We start from the raw sequence: 16743 nt of genomic DNA, 5'->3' as shown, positions 1-16743 counted from the left end.
ACAATGAAAACACAGTGACCCAAATCCTATGGGATGCAACAAAAGCAGTTCTAAGAGGGAAGTTTATAGCAATACAATCCTACCTCAAGAAACAAGAAACATCTGAAGAAAACAACCTAACATTACACCTAAAGCAATTAGAGAAATAAGAGAAAAAAAACCCCAAAATTAGCAGGAGGAAAGAAATCATAAAGATCAGATCCAAAAGAAATGAAGGAAACAATAGCGGAGATCAATAAAACCTAAAGCTCGTTCTTTGAGAAGATAAACAAAATTGATAAACCATTAACCAGACTCATCAAGAAAAAAAGGGAGAAGACTCAAATCAATAGAATTAGAATTGAAAAAGGAGAAGCAACAACTGACACTGCAGAAATACAAAGGATCATGAGAGATTACTACAAGCAACTCTATGCCAATAAAATGGACAACCTGGAAGAAATGGACAAATACTTAGAAAAGCACAACCTTCCAAGACTGAACCAGGAAGAAATAGAATATATAAACAGACCAATCACAAGGAATGACATTGAGACTGATTAAAAATCCTCCAACAAACAAAAGCCCAGGATGAGATGGCTTCACAGGCAAATTCTATCAAACATTTAGAGAAGAGTTAACACCTATTCTTCTCAAACTCTTCCAAAATATAGCAGAGGGAGGAACATTCCCAAACTCATTCTGAGTCCACCATCACCGTGATACCAAAAGCAGACGAAGATGTCACAAAGAAAGAAAACTACAGGTGAATATCACTGATGAACATAGATCCAAAAATCCTCAACAAAATACTAGCAGACGGAATCCAACAGCACATTAAAAGGATCATACACCATTATAAAATGGGGTTTATCCTAAGAATGCAAGGATTCTTCAATATATGCAATTCAATCAATGTGATACACCATATTAACAAATTGAAGGAGAAAAACCATATGATCATCTCAGTAGATGCAGAGAAAGCTTTCGACAAAATTCAACACCGATTTATGATAAAAACCCTCCAGAAAGTAGGCATAGAGGGAACATACCTCAACATAATAAAGGCCATATATGACAAACCCACAGCCAACATCATTCTCAATGGTGAAAAACTGAAACCATTTTCTCTAAGATCAGGAACAAAAGAAGGTTGTCCACTCTCACCATTATTATTCAACACAGTCTTGGAAATTTTAGCCATAGCAATCAGAGAAGAAAAAGAAATAAAATGAATCCAAATCAGAAAAGAAGAAGTAAAGCTGTCACTGTTTACAGATGACATGATACTATACATAGAGAATCCTAAAGACTCTACCAGAAAACTACTAGAGCTAATCAATGAATTTGGTAAAGTAGCAGGATACAAAATTAATGCACAGAAATCTCTTGCAATTCTATACACTAATGATGAAAAATCTGAAAGCGAAATTAAGGAAACACTCCCATTTATCATTGCAAGAAAAAGAATCAAATACCTAGGAATAAACCTACCTAAGGAGACAAAAGACCTGTATGCAGAAAACTATAAGACACTGATGAAAGAAATTAAAGAAGATACAAACTGAGAAGAGTTATACCATGTTCTTGGATTGGAAGAATCAACATTGTGAAAATGACTATACTACCCAAAGCAATCTACAGATTCAATGCAATCCCTATCAAACCACCAATGGCATTTTTCACAGAACTGGAACAAAAAATTTCACAATTTGTATGGAACCACAAAAGACCCCGAATAGCCAAAGCAATCTTGAGAAAGAAAAATGGAGCTGGAGGAATCAGGCTCCTGGACTTCAGACTATACTACAAAGCTACAGTAATCAAGACAGTATGGTAGTGGCACAAAAACAGAAAGACAGATCAATGGAACAGGCTAGAAAGCCCAGAGATAAACCCATGCACATATGGTTACCTTATCTTTGATAAAGGAGGCAAGAATATTCAATGAAGAAAAGACAGTCTTTTCAATAAGTGGTGCTGGGAAAACTGGACAGGTACATTGAAAAGAATGAAATTAGAACACTCCCTAACACCATACACAAAAATAAACTCCAAACGGATTAAGGACCTAAATGTAAGGCCAAACTCTATAAAACTTTTAGAGGAAAACATAGGCAGAACACTCTATGACATAAATCACGGCAAGATCGTTTTTGACCCACCTCCTAGAGAAATGGAAATAAAAATAAACAAATGGGACCTAATGAAACTTAAAAGCTTTTCCACAGCAAAGGAAACCATAAACAAGATGAAAAGACAACCCTCAGAATGGGAGAAAATATTTGCAAATGAAGCACCTGACAAAGGATTAATCTCCAAAATTTACAAGAAGCTCATGCAGCTCAATATCCAAAAAACAAACAACCCAATACATAAATGGGCAGAAGACCTAAATAGACATTTCTCCAAAGAAGATATACAGATTGCCAACAAACACATGAAAGAATGCTCAACATCACTAATCATTAGAGAAATGCAAAGCAAAACTGGCCATCAGAATGGCCATCATCAAGAAATCTACAAACAATAAATGCTGGAGAGGGTGTGGAGAAAAGGGAACCCACTTGCACTGTTGGTGGGAATGTAAATTTATACAGCCACTATGGAGAACAGTATGGAGGGTCCTTAAAAAACTAAAAATAGAACTACCATGTGACCCAGCAATCCCACTACTGGGCATATACCCTGAGAAAACCATAATTCAAAAAGAGTCATGAACCACAATGTTCATTGCAACTCTATTTACAATAGCCAGGACAAGGAAGCAACCTAAGTGTCCATTGACAGATGAATGGATAAAGAAGATGTGGCCCATATATACAATGGAATACTACTGAGCCATAAAAAGAAATGAAATTGAGTTATTTGTAGTGAGGTGGATGGACCTAGAGTCTTTCATACAGAGTGAAGTAAGTCAGGAAGAGAGAAACAAATACTGTATGCTAACATATATATATGAAATCTAAAAAAAAAAAAAAAAGGTTATTAGGAACCTAGGGACAGGACAGGAATAAAGATGCAGACATAGAGAATGGACTTGAGGACACAGGGAGGGGGAAGGGTAAGCTGGGACGAACTGAGAGAGTGGCATGGACTTATATACACTACCAAATGTAAAATAGGTAGCTAGTGGGAAGCAGCCACATAGCACAGGGACATCAGCTCAGTGCTTTCTGACCACCTAGAGGGGTGGGATAGGGTGGGAGGGAGGGAGACGCAAGAGGGAAGAGATATAGGGATATATGTATATGTATAGCTGATTCACTTTGTTATAAAGCAGAAACTAACACACCATTGTAAAGCTATTTTATTCCAATAAAGATGTTAACAAAATGCAAAGAAAAAAAGATAACAAATGTTAGTGATAATGTGAAGAAATTATAACTCTGATATACTGCTGAGAGATGTAAAATGCTGCAGCTGCTCTGGAAAATGGTCTGGCAGTTCTTCAAAAGAGTAAATGTTGAGTTACCATACAACTTAACAATTCCACTCCTCGGAATACCGCCAAGAGAAATGAAAACGTACGTCCACATAAAAACTTGTAAACAAGTGCTAATGTCAGCATTATTTATAGTATCCAAAAAGTGGAAATCATCCAAATGTCTATCAATTGATGAACGGATAAATAAAATGTGGTATATTCATAGACTGGAGTATTATTTATTCAAAAAAGAGAATAAAGTACTGATACATACATTGATAAACCCTGAAAACATTATGATACTGAAAGAAGCAAGTCACAAATTATACCACATATTGTGTGATATCACGTGTTGTATGATTCTTATGAAATGTCTGCAATAGGTAAATGCATAAGCACAGAAAGTAGATTAGTGGTTACCAGGAGCTGGAAGGGTTCAAGGGAAAGGAAAAGTGACTGGTAATAGGTATGGGGTTTCCTTCGGGGGTGATGAAAATGTTCTAAAGTTGTGGTAATAGTTGCACAGCTCTGTGAATATACTGTTGTAAACAGATGAATTGTACAGTATATAAATTATACCTCAATAGATACACACACACACACGATAAAGAGTATCTTTGGAAACCCTGGCTGCAGAAGAATTTAGCAGACCTGTCGGGGCAAGGCTCTCTCAGACTGACGAACAGCCAATGCCCACATCATCCGCTGGCTTCAGGCCATCAGGAAGCCATCAGAGGAAAGGGGTCAGTGAGATGTCTGTTGCTTACTATTTGCCACTCATACCAATCAGACTGGGAGAAGGAATCCCAGCGTCTCCCTTCCTGTGCCGCTCTCTGACAACAGCTGTGTAGTCCGCCAACTAACGCAGGCTGAGAGTGGAGCCCATCCAAGAGAAAACTCCAACGCTTGCCTAGACAGCGTGTTAGCTCAGAAACTGTTCTTTTACCTCAGTGGCTTAAGAATTTTGATTCATTTGGTAATAGTTTATCTTTGATGATATATGAATGCATGACTCATTTTGTGGCTTTTAGCACCTCGATGTTGGGAACTTACTAAAGTCTATTTCACTTATTCCAGAGAGAGCCCTGGACTTATGTCCAACCTTCCTCCTTGCTCCTGGCTCCCATAATAGGGAGTTTCTCTTATGGTGGCCTCTCAGGAGAGGCGCTCAGGACAAATGATGTCATTCCACTGTTACAGCTCTAGATCTTTGAGGGCTTTTTTCTTTTGTATCTTCTATTAAAGTATAAATATTAATTATCGGATAATAGGTTTAGCTAGGATTTTCAAAAATGGGACATAGGTTGAAAAAGATAATACAATTTTTCTTCAGGCTTGACCTTGCTAAGATCAGAGCGAGGGCGATGGATTTTTCTAGCAGGAACGCACCAAGTAGTTGACCGCCACTATGTTGGGTCTGGTGCCATGGGTCCAGAACTTCATGCAACCAAACTGTGGGCAAAAATAATTTACACTGACATTATGACTCAAATTCTGCAGGCTTGTTGCCTTCACTCATAGAACTGTAAGAACTTGGTCCCTTGAAAAGTCCACCAAAGTATTTCTGGGTTTCCCCATGGAAGCCTCACATGTGTTCAAGCAGGCCCTTTACATGCTGCTGTTCTCCCTGGGCCTCTGCTCATGATCTCCCACCTCATCTGGGCAACTGCTGTATCCATGAGCTCTCACTCTATATACCATTTACAACCTACCGAAGAAAGCTGTCTAGCCCTGGGGGCTGTTTCCCATTGCTTAAAGCACCAACAGAACCCTGCATTTCTTTTATCCCTTAAAATGGCCCACTTAACAGTGTTTATCCAACCCTTGCTAGGGTGTTCAAAAACCATTCCCAAAACACTATGAGGTACCAGGTTATACCTCTCCCACTGACCTCTCAAGTATCTGTGCTCAAAGTTTCTTGCAGGTACCTTCAGGCAAAGTAAGCCAAAACCCAATTCAGACCCAACAATTCCAAGTCATGGTCAGAAATCCCTACAAAATTCTCTATATTCTTTAGGCTAAGCCAGAGTCAACTTATCTTATACTCAAGTTTGATAGGTGTTGATCAAATCTAGGAACTTGAGTATAAAAAGCCACATTTGCAATTTATTAATTTATAAGGAAAAAGCGTTACCAAGTTAGCGTTATCTCTCTATAGATCTCTTAATAGAAAAATGTAATTGGTTGGGCAAGCTTTTAGAAGAATTATTGGTAAAAGGCCTAAGCGCAAAGAATTATATAATATGAATGGCCACCATCAATAACTTATAGCAGTTTTTGTTCATGAAATTTAAATTAGATTTGTCATGTTTCCATCAGCCATGTGTTTACAAACCAGGAGTGTATATCTTATCCTTTAAATTTGGTTGACTTCTACTAATCTCAGTTGCAAAGAAATACTCAAATTCTACTGTACCTTAGCTTTCCACCCCTTTTAAATCATAACCCTCCGTAGGTTGAGGACTTGGAATAGACAACAGTTTAGAATTTACCAATTAAGGCTTTGATAATCCCTTGTTAATGAGGATCAGTCTGACTGTAGATTGCTGTGTAACAAGACTTTATAGGAGTTACCACTTTTATCTATATTCATGTAACAGGATGTCAAATTGGGACTCTTGGTTTCCCAGCTTTTTATGTGATACAAAGGCCAAGAATGATAAAAGAAGTGCCAGGTACTTGACTATCTATGCAGAGCAAGCTAAGAGATTCTAAAAACAGTCCTGCCAACATTTGCCTATCAACTACCTCTTACCTACACGAGAAGTTGAAGCAGTAGGTAGAGAAGAATGTCACGGGAAGATTTCCGGAATGCTGTGATGTCCATCCCCTCCTGTGGGGAAGGGAAGGAGAGTTCTTCCCCTATCTCAAGTCAACTGAAGAGAAACTTGAAGAGAACCACGTGTAGAACTTGACATGTATCCCTTGGAGTTTGAGAACATAGGAACTGCATCCAACCCCTACTTGGGAAAATCTAAATGGGAGAGCTGGGGGCCATGGCTAGCCTTGCATAGTAGCAGGAGAAGTGGATGCCATGGGAAGAGCCTGTCCTCCTAGTTTGATATGTGTCAGATGTGGACTCTTGAGAAGAGGAGACAAATGGGGTCACAGAGAGAGAGTGAGGCCAAGAAGTTTTCCTGGGTAGTGAAGACACCCCAACAGAGGAGGGACTGGTCAAAAACCAGGAATGGAGAGCAGCTTACAAATAACCACTGCAGGAGGCATTGCTTGAATCAAGGGAACTGTGGTTAGAGTGATGAGGTGGGGTCTTTATAAAATACACACACACACCAATGACAAAGACAGACTTGGACATCTACCAAAACAGGAGTTACCAGAAAATCTAAGAAACCTGTCCAAGGTTTCATCCAGGGTGGGGAGAACAAGTTGAGAGAGTAGTTGGAATAGGCAATAATGAGAAATAATAATGGTCATTATTATTTAGTCACTCAACACCGTGGTCACTACGTTTAAAAAGCTTTACATATATTAATCCATAAAATTGGTTTCGACTTGCTCTCTATCAATGTTCAATATACCAGTTACACTTATCTTTCCTATCATTTCCACATCTAACAAATATATATTAAGTACCTATAACGTGCAACTCAATGCTGAAAATACAGCAGTGAAGGAGACAGATATTTTAATGAGAGGGACGATATCCAAGCAGACAAATAAGATAAGAACAAATTGTGGTAAGTGTTGTAATGCATTTAACATGGTGCTGCAATAGAGTAATTGGAGAAAGTCAATCGAGGCCGCTGTCCAGAGAAACTTGTGAACACCTATGTGTGATTCAGCTTGAATTACCTCACTGAGTTAGCCTCAGAGTTCCATCAACTATCAATCACAGAGCTCATTCGGGCCAAAAGATTCTGTCATCATACATGTTGACATACCTGAAAGTCCATTTTCCAACCTATCATTGGCCAACCATTGCAGAGGGGACCATTCTTTCAAGTTCAGTCTTTGTTTCTTCACTGGGATTGAATTCAGCTGTGAACTTCAACTTTATGCTCTTTTTATCAATCAGAATACCCAGAGAACCACCAGCATTCAATTGTTTTCTGTAATGAGAGACAAGGCTGGGCATAGGAGTCTATCATTCTCAAAGATCCCCCAAATCTTTTGAGAATATGAATCTCAGAATCTTGCTAAGAAGCAAAAGAGACTTAGTTAAGTTTACCTTCTCCCCTGTTCTCCTAGGGGTCTTTGTTTCAAAAATCTACTGGAGGAACTTCAAGGCTAAGAACTGTTGTGAGGACTTGGAAACCTGTTATTATTGCCCCTGTATCCTCTAAGGCCCATGTGGCCAGTGTCCCTCTGCATGTTCATTTCCTCTTTTATTTTTCTACACTGGCCAGCTTCCTTTACCTACTCATACCTTCTTCTCACTGATATTTTGGCCCACTGTCCACTGTGGTCCTGACTATCCCAAAGAATTTCTCATGTCCTTGAAGCTTCGGTTCCCACTTCTAGTTACTACATCACCGTGGTTCAAAGACATTACTGATTATATAATGTACCATCATTTTAATATGACCTAGTAGGAGAAGGAAATATAATTACAATAAATACACACAGAGACTGTATGACATCCTGATTCCAGGTATGTAAAATACCACAAAGGAGGTGTTCACCTTAGAATAAAAGAAGTAGAGTGATTTGTAATTTGGACACAGAGGATTAGGGCTGTTCATCTTCTATATCAACCAGATGATAAAATGCTGGACAGCCTTGGGCTGCTGGCTTTGGTGTTCCCCTCTGATCCAGTCAAGATACAGCTTACCTCTGGCTATATCTTGAGGCTGAAAAGCACTAAACACAGTGGCCTGGGCTGCTGTTCCCAGATGAGCTGTGGCATGGCAGCTCCACTGAAAGATTCTGGAAGTAGGTAAGAATTGACTTACCAAGTGTCATTAAGAAAGAAGAATGGTCAACCCCTTGTCGTGTACTTTAGTATTTTTTCTAACTTAAAAATATGAGGCTGATTCCAAACTATAAAATTACAGTCAGAAATTACATGGGAAATCATGCCCACATTTGGTCAGTTCTTGTCCTTTAGGTCATTTGTTTAGCTTACTGTCTTTGAAGCCTAAACTAGTATGGAAAAACAAACAAACAAACAAAAAACGCCTGAATAATCCATACCAGGTGGATGAAAATTTCTGGGGCACATTTAACTCTCCTTGAGTTGTGAAGTCAAGTGACACTGAAGTTATTTTCAAGCATTGACTCAGAAGACCTGAATGTGTCAAAATGGGAAGGATTCAAGAAGGTCTTTCCCCTGCTGCCATTCAATGAGCAATTCCCATTTCCCTTTAGGAAAAGCTTTCCTCCGACTGCCAAGAACCTGCTGGCAGATGAAGTTTAAATTTAACAGATGGTCGTCTATAATTAAATGCTTGTCCATGGCTGGGCCCACTGCATTACAAATGCTGTGGGAGGATGTGCTAGTAGTTACCAAGTGTGGATCACTTCCAGGATGAGGGTCAAGGAAGAGAAAGTGTTATGTGGCCTTTCACATGAGATCATTAGAGAGACGGATAGAATTCAACCTACTGATTGCTGACAAAACCCAAGGAGAGGACTACTGAATTACTCAAACACTTAGTGGACTGAGAAGTGGGGGGATCCTTCGCCTGGGTAAGCAGGAAAGGTAAACACCCAAGGTGTGTGTTTGGGTTCATACACAGAACACACAATTTGAAGTGGAATAATACTGGTGTCCACATATATATACTGCATTGATATAACTACATTTTTAAAGTAAATTTAGAATTATCAGGGACTTGGGTTTCTTTCCATTTATGTACAACCAAATAGCTCATAGGTACAACTAAACATTTCCTTTTTCAGCTGAAAATTCAGAAACATTTAGAGACAGCTTTAAAATTTTTGATTCTAGATAAATATCTTTTGTTTTTCACGTTAGCTGAGCTGCTATGAAGAACAGGGGTCCCCTCAGGTCCCAGTTATGAGAAGATATGAGTAGAATCCACAGCTTGTGTCTTAGCTCCAGCCCTCTGATAAATTATAGCATAATGGCTATTAATTATATAGAATCCATAAATTAGGGTGCAAGTCTGTGTATATAATATATAAATATTGAATGCAAAAGTTACTTTTGTAGTTAGGGGGCCCAAAGTTGACTATAGAGACAATTAAATATGTTTCCACATGTCTAACATGAGAAATCAGTGCTAAGGTCAGTTGCCAGATCTGTCCACAGTGATATGGCCCACCTTGAGGGTCCCAGCTAACAGTCTACCTTCAGCTAGGCCAAGTGAGAAAAGGTCCTGTCCCCTTGGAGTGCCAGCAGGGGCGCTGTGAGCCAGCCCTGGTGAGCTAGTGTTCACGTGGCTAACCCCCTGCTGGAGGCAGACCATCTCCTGCCTGTTCACTGGCCTGTAGATGGCAGCCTGTTTGACCTGGAACGGCCTTCTGCCTGGGCATCATGCCTCACTGCCTAGCCTCATAGCATCACGTGGGTTAAACTGAGTTGCTGTTAAAAATGCTTGCATCTAAGCAAACACAGAAGTGACTCTGAACTACATGTTTCTATTAATAATGTTTGTTCTAACCCCCCTCCTCAGCAGAGGGGACAAAGCGTCTGGAGACAAAAACTCAGTGAGGTTTGGGAGGGAATGGCAACACAGGGGGCAACAGCCCTGGCTACTGGGCAGGCTGGCCCCTAAAAGCTTCTTGGAAAATGTGCTTGACAAATGAAAACCAAAGTGGGGAGACTCTCCAAGCTAACTGCTACTTATTGCTCTCCTGCTCACCTTTCTTTCTTGTTTACACCAAATCAAAGGTCAAACTGAAGTTATGAAACAGCAGTTTATTTTTTTTTTAAATCTTCTTTGGGAAAAAGAATGAGATAACTCAGCTGGTTAGAAAAGACTAAAAACACTCACTCCCACTATTCCTGGCACCCATACCAATGTGTTAATAGAGGTGGCTTTCCAGTGAGGTCTACAGACAAACAGGGTCTGTATCCCTGAGCTGGTGGGTGCTTTTCAGTCCAGGATTCCGGAAGGGCCCAAAGGAGGAGATGAGACGCAAGCAGACGGTGATGAAAATGCTGTTGGAGGAGCCAGGTCCTGGAAATGTCCCAGGGACAGAAGGACCCTAATATAGCCTGAAGTCCAGGGACTCTGAAAGCAAAGCAAACTCACCAGAGCACTGTGTCCTCTGAGGACTTCAACTGGAAAAGTAAACCGAACTTTGGCAGGTCAAACACGTTTGGGACAGGATATTTATACACGGCTATTTCTGTAACTGGAATTGATCAGACATGGGTATTCTGGGTTAGCTCAGTTACTGTCCCCTCAGGCACACACAGCCATCACACATATTTATGTGTTCGTGTGTGTGTGTGTGTGTGTGTGTGTGTGTTGGGAGTGTGTGGTAGTATATGGACAGAGAAGCCATTCTGATTTTTCTTCCTAGCATTTCATCATGTCTCCTTCAGGGTCCACTTATTAATTCCTAAACCATTAAGATTGGTGTTTGAATGGTTCCATAAGAATTCTCTCTGGCAACAAGTTAAAATAAACATTTTCAGGTCCCACCTGAAGGTTCAGAGTTAGGGCTAGGGTATACCCTGGGAATCTGTATTTTTAAGATCTCCCCAGGTGATACCAATGTCAGGTTCAGAAAGCACTGATTTTACAACAAACAGTCTGCGAAGTGAAAAGTATATAAAGAGGGTTTCCCTGGTGGCGCAGTGGTTGAGAGTCCACCTGCCGATGCAGGGGACACGGGTTTGTGCCCCGGTCCGGGAAGATCCCACATGCCGCAGAGCGGCTGGGCCCGTGAGCCACGGCTGCTGAGCCTGCGCGTCCGGAGCCCTGTGCTCCGCAACGGGAGAGGCCACAACAGTGAGAGGCCCGCGTACCAACAAAAAAAAAAATGGGGAGAAAAGTATATAAAGAGAAGTAAATTGGAAATATTTATTTTGTGGTTTCCTCTGAATAGAGACAAGAATTCTAAATAGCTACATTTAGTGAAAAGAATGGTATCACATAAATAGCAGGGTCAGATTTCAAAATTCAAAGGATCAAAAGTCTCTTCTTTTAGACTTTTCTCTTGATTCTGATATTCTTCTCCAGGCAATTATGTTTCTAAAGCAGCTTAGATATTTCTTTTAAGCTATTATAAAGAGCCTTGGTGGACTATATACTATAAATGATAAAGGTTTTACACAAGCAGAGATCCACCTGGTATTCATTCCACCAACTGGTATTTTGTTTGTTTTTTACTAAACATCTACATGTCATTTTACAGTACAAACTTTCTATTTATCTTTGCCCCTAGGGGCCTTTCCAAGCAGATTAGATGTTTTTGCATATTAAAAAGAGCCTTCTAAGGAGTCATACTATAACTGTTTTCAAGACAAAATTGTTTTCAAGACAAAACAAAACATTAAAAAGAATCCATCACACTCAATCCATAGACATATATGTATATAATATCTAATAGCTTACTAGTCTTATTGGAGAAAAATTACAGAACCACACATTATAATGGAAATCCCCAGATAATCATGAAAACAAAGGAAATGAAAACCTATCCAGTAAGACTCCCTAACTGGACCTATGAAAATGGATGCACGGGAGAGTAGATGCAGGCAACTAGTGCGTCCAGGGCAATATAACAGCCTGCAGTTACACACAAGTGGGTGAGAATTTTTAAAAGTAAATTGTGATCTTCCTGAGAGATTTTCTTTTGGTGAAATAATTCATAATTGAGTAATCTAACTGCTTAGTCTCTCCATTGCTTCATACTAGATACTGTTCCGGTACATTATTTTTTCTCTCCACTCTATCCTTCTCCAATTGTATCTCTTCATTGAAGGGGTGTGTGTGTGTGTGTGTGTGTGTGCGTGTGTGTGTGTGTGTGTGTGTGTGTGTGTGTGTGGTGAAGTATAAGGAAAGAAAACACTTTAAAGCCACTGACCAGACCTTATGACAAAAACAGTTCATGAGCCAAATACCAGAAACAAGATAAGATGATGTCTTTGCTCACTATGCTGACCACACAGGAAAAAAAACAAAAAGATTACCAGATTGTTAATAACAGGTGCTGGCTACAAAAGCCACACAGCATTAGCACAAAAGCAGGAGGGGGCAGTGATGTGAAGTGGGGAGAAGGAGGGGATGAATACTATAGGAAGAAAAGTGATGAAGAGAGAGAGAAAGGGCAGTCAGAAAACGAGAATGGTGAGTATTAGAAGATTAGAAAAGAAGAGAGGCAAGGGACCACAGAAACTTTAACAATAATGGGATGAGACAGAGGAGATAACCAATAATTTGTACTGGATGCGGGGTTGGGTGGGGGACGTGGGGCGGTGGGACTTGCAGGAGGAGAACTGAAGTTTAGGAGAGCTCCATTCCGAGGGGCCAGCCAGCACTCTGTACTGTCTTTGTGCCCTACTAAATGTATGGCTGAGTTAGCGATGGGATGGAGGAAGGCAATGATTAGGAATTGGATTTATGGTGAATTTAGAATTCAAAAAGAAAGCTTACTTCTGTTTTCTCTACTGTATTATATTATACTCTATTAAATTTTAACACAGTATAATAACTCAAAACAAGTTAAGTGAATATATTAATGCAGTAAGCATTTAAAAGGTGTGATCTATGTGAATAAGGGCCTATCATTAACCATACTGTACCATATACTTCAAAATTTGCTAAGAAGGTGGATCTTATGTTAATTGTTCTCATCGCAGAAAACATTAATCATAAATGAAGAGAGTCGGAGGGAATGGATATGTTCATGGCATAGAATGTGATGATGATTTCATGGGTATATCTTATCTCTGAACTCATTAAGTTGTATACATTAAATATGAACAACTTTTTGTCAATTATAACTCAATAAAGTGGCTTGAAAATTAAAAATAGAAAATAAAATGAAGCGTAGTGACTGATGGAACGGAAGTTTACAAAAATGGCAGAGCTATTGATGTTTTCTGGAAATCAGAAAATCTCTTGCTCCTTTCATGGCCATGCCTTTAAAATGTGGATCTATAAAATGCAAAGAATTCTTCCTAAAAATACTCCTGTATGACACTATAGAGGCCACAGATACAGTCCTTGAGTCTTCTGTTCCATTACTAAGATAGCATGCTTACCTTGAATTCTTGAAGGACTAAACTGAAAGTTAATATCCTGAACCCGTAAACTCTGAGATCCCAAATTATGTGGCGACATCTCACCGGGATGGGTTGATGTTTTAGGGACTTTATCTACTAGGGTTCAATTATTGTGGGTCTTATTTTAAATTTTAGAATTTGGCCAACTCTCTCCTTTCAAAATTATGTGAATTCTGTTTTCTCAATTTTTTTTTTCTTTTTGCCCACCACCTATCACTTAAACTAGGAGAGATTTATTGTTCTTAACTAAAATGATAGTTATTTCAACAGGACTACTATATGTATCCGCAGAGATGGGTTATAGCTTGTAATATCTTTGGATTGTTAGTGTCTTGCACTAATCCATCCTATTCTTGCTCTTAACATTTATTTATTGATGAATCTGTGTTCCCTAATCCCCACCATACAACCAAAACAAGGAGCTGGTAGCCAGTGCTGTGAGGGAGAAGTGCCATGTGAATCTTTAAGGGGGAGGGGGAGGTATTTCTGCAGGACTGGAATGCTGTGACAGAAAATAACACATGAATTACTCTTCCCTTTGTCTCAAGCAATAACGCAGTGGTGAAAGAGATGATATGCTGACTGTGGTCCTCTGAGTGTTCTTCATTTCTATGCATGCCTTCCTCAGGTGCACAGGGGTAAGAATGTGCACTATTGTGAAGAATCATTCCAGGGGATGAACGAGTAAAGTATACTTCAAAAAGATTCAATGATCTCCTCCTCTCATGCACTGTAATTTGTCACTCACCTTTGTTTCTGACAATGAGTTTGCATTTACTTTATACGTGTAAACACATCCTCATCTGAGTTGCCTGCCACTCGCACTTATGACCCTCAAACAAAATACAAACATGGTGAAGACCATTTGCTTTTTCTTAGAAGCAAACTGGAAAATCTTGATTTTCTCATGAAATAGTATACACTAATAGTATGCGTAAATAAAATGACTTCTTCCAGGCATAGATGAAGATATCTAGGAGACAAGATTATAGTCTGGATTTTTTTCATATCTACCATTTGTTTATTTAATGGGAATCAATTTTTCCTTATTTAATAATATGGAGCTAATTAAAGGGGATTGTTCACACTATAAATGAAGTCTTGGGCCATGAAAAATCCAGAGTGCAGATTAACCATGGGAATATTCCCTACCATGTTCACAAACTATGGAGGAATTCCTTCAAGGGTATGAGTTTAGGGATTTTTCTTACAGGGTCCCTGGCATTAATTCAGCTATGTTTTCTGAAGACTCAGAGTTATCAAGTAATGCATTCTTTAAGAAGAAGAAATGTGTTTACTTTGTTTCTGTATCCCTTGAATTTTTAAAAATCATTTGTCATATAATGAATAAATAAATGATAGAGGTGAATAAGTGAGCAAGAAACAATGATTCTTTTCTTTTTCTTTTTTTTGGCTGTGCTGCACGGCTTGAGGGATCTTAGTTCCTCGACAAGGGATGGAACCATGCCCCCTGCAGTGGAAGTGCAAAGTCCTTATCACTGGACTGCCAGGGAATTCCACAATGATTCTTTTCCAATCACTGCTCATAAGGAGTCAAGTGGTATTTGACCCCCTGTAGAGATTAAATCCACAGAGATAAGATAGATGATAGATAGACAGACAGACAGACAGATACTGATTTAGTAGGTCTGGACTGTGAAACCATATATTCAAAATTTCCCTAGCTTTTCTAAATTACAAGCAGGTGGAGAACAAGTACATTAATATACCTCGGAGACAGAGAAGGTCCACTACTGGTGAATAAGCTATTATGTTATTAATTTGTTAATCTGTTTTATACTTATATAAATATATCATTTATGTGTACAATTTATATATATACACACGTAAAGTATCTGTTTTTATTTATATTCTCACCTTATTCCAAAAGAATTTAAAAGTTAACAGAATGTCACATATAATACCAGGTTAAAAAAGTACGTGAGATTAAAAAAGCAAAAGAAATATACAGGTAAAAGGCTATCAGTCAGGACTCAGGCTGAAAGATTGTGCTGGCTAGGAGGACCAAGAAACCATGGGGATCGGTGCTAGTGGTGGTGTTTACTCTGAGTATTTAGCGTTGCCTTCTGCAGTGATTCAGGGTAAGGTGATCTCAGAGTCAGTCTCTCCCTGCTTACAGTTTGTTATTGCTTTTCTTTTCCCTTGCCTGTGTCCTTTGAGCCAGCAACACTTTGATAAAAGAGAAAATATTTTTATTGTTAGTCATTCTTTCCAGAAAGCTCACCCTTACCTAGCTTATTCATCTCATTAATATCATCTCTTAAAAATTTTTAAAAAGAACATACTCTCCAGCTGCCATCTAAGCATAAAGCTGGGAATGATTAAAAATACTTCTAGCGATAAGAAATTATTTTAACTGTCTGGTGATGTTAATCCGAAAGGGGACAATAATCCCCCCAAAAGACTTGTTCACCTTGGCACCCAGAGGCCCCTAAAACTGAAGCCATTCTTACAACTCAAAGGACTGGGTGTTGTGTGAAATTTGGGGGGTAGAGAGGACCGTACTGGGGAAGTTTAGGCAGGAGCCGAGAGCAGAGGATGCAAAGTCTTTCAAACATCTTGAATCTGTAGGAATCAAATTGTGGGTCACTAGTTCAGCTTCTGTGCATGACCTTGAACAGCTCAGTCTGAATTCAGGATGAAATGGAACACTTGTGGGTCTCCCCAGGCTGGGTTTCCTTTCACTACTCCTGCTCAGCTGCCCTGGAGGCACCAGGCAGCTGCCCTTTGCAAACATACCCCTGGATCCACTGCCTACTTTGATGGTGGGAAGTAGAAAGTGAGAAATCTCTCTGGGCTTATTCACCTTAAACTGGTCAGACCAGTATGGGGAAAGCGAGGGAGTTTTCCTTGTCTCCCACCCCTCCCTTGTGACCAAGCAGTTGAACAGAAAACAAATCCCACTGATTCACAAATATCCAAAGCAAAAGGCAGACCAGAGCTCATGCCAGTTCTACAGGACATGGTAACAAAGACTGTTATCACAAGAGCATGGGATCCAGGCCCCAGTCAGCATGGTGGGTGGAAATGCCAGACGGGGCTCCTGCTGTCCACGCTGTGACCACTCTAAGATGGCAAAAAGTTTCTTTTAAGATCTCAGGACACTGGAAACTCTGAAAACACTACCTGATGGAAGCATTTTATTCTCAAA

The sequence above is a fragment of the Delphinapterus leucas genome, chromosome 2 (genome assembly GCF_059928025.1).
Source record: "Delphinapterus leucas isolate spDelLeu-1000000601 "Yukka" chromosome 2, BTC_Dleu_Yukka2, whole genome shotgun sequence".
Taxonomy (NCBI): Eukaryota; Metazoa; Chordata; class Mammalia; order Artiodactyla; family Monodontidae; genus Delphinapterus; species Delphinapterus leucas.
This window is presented reverse-complemented; position numbering follows the sequence as displayed.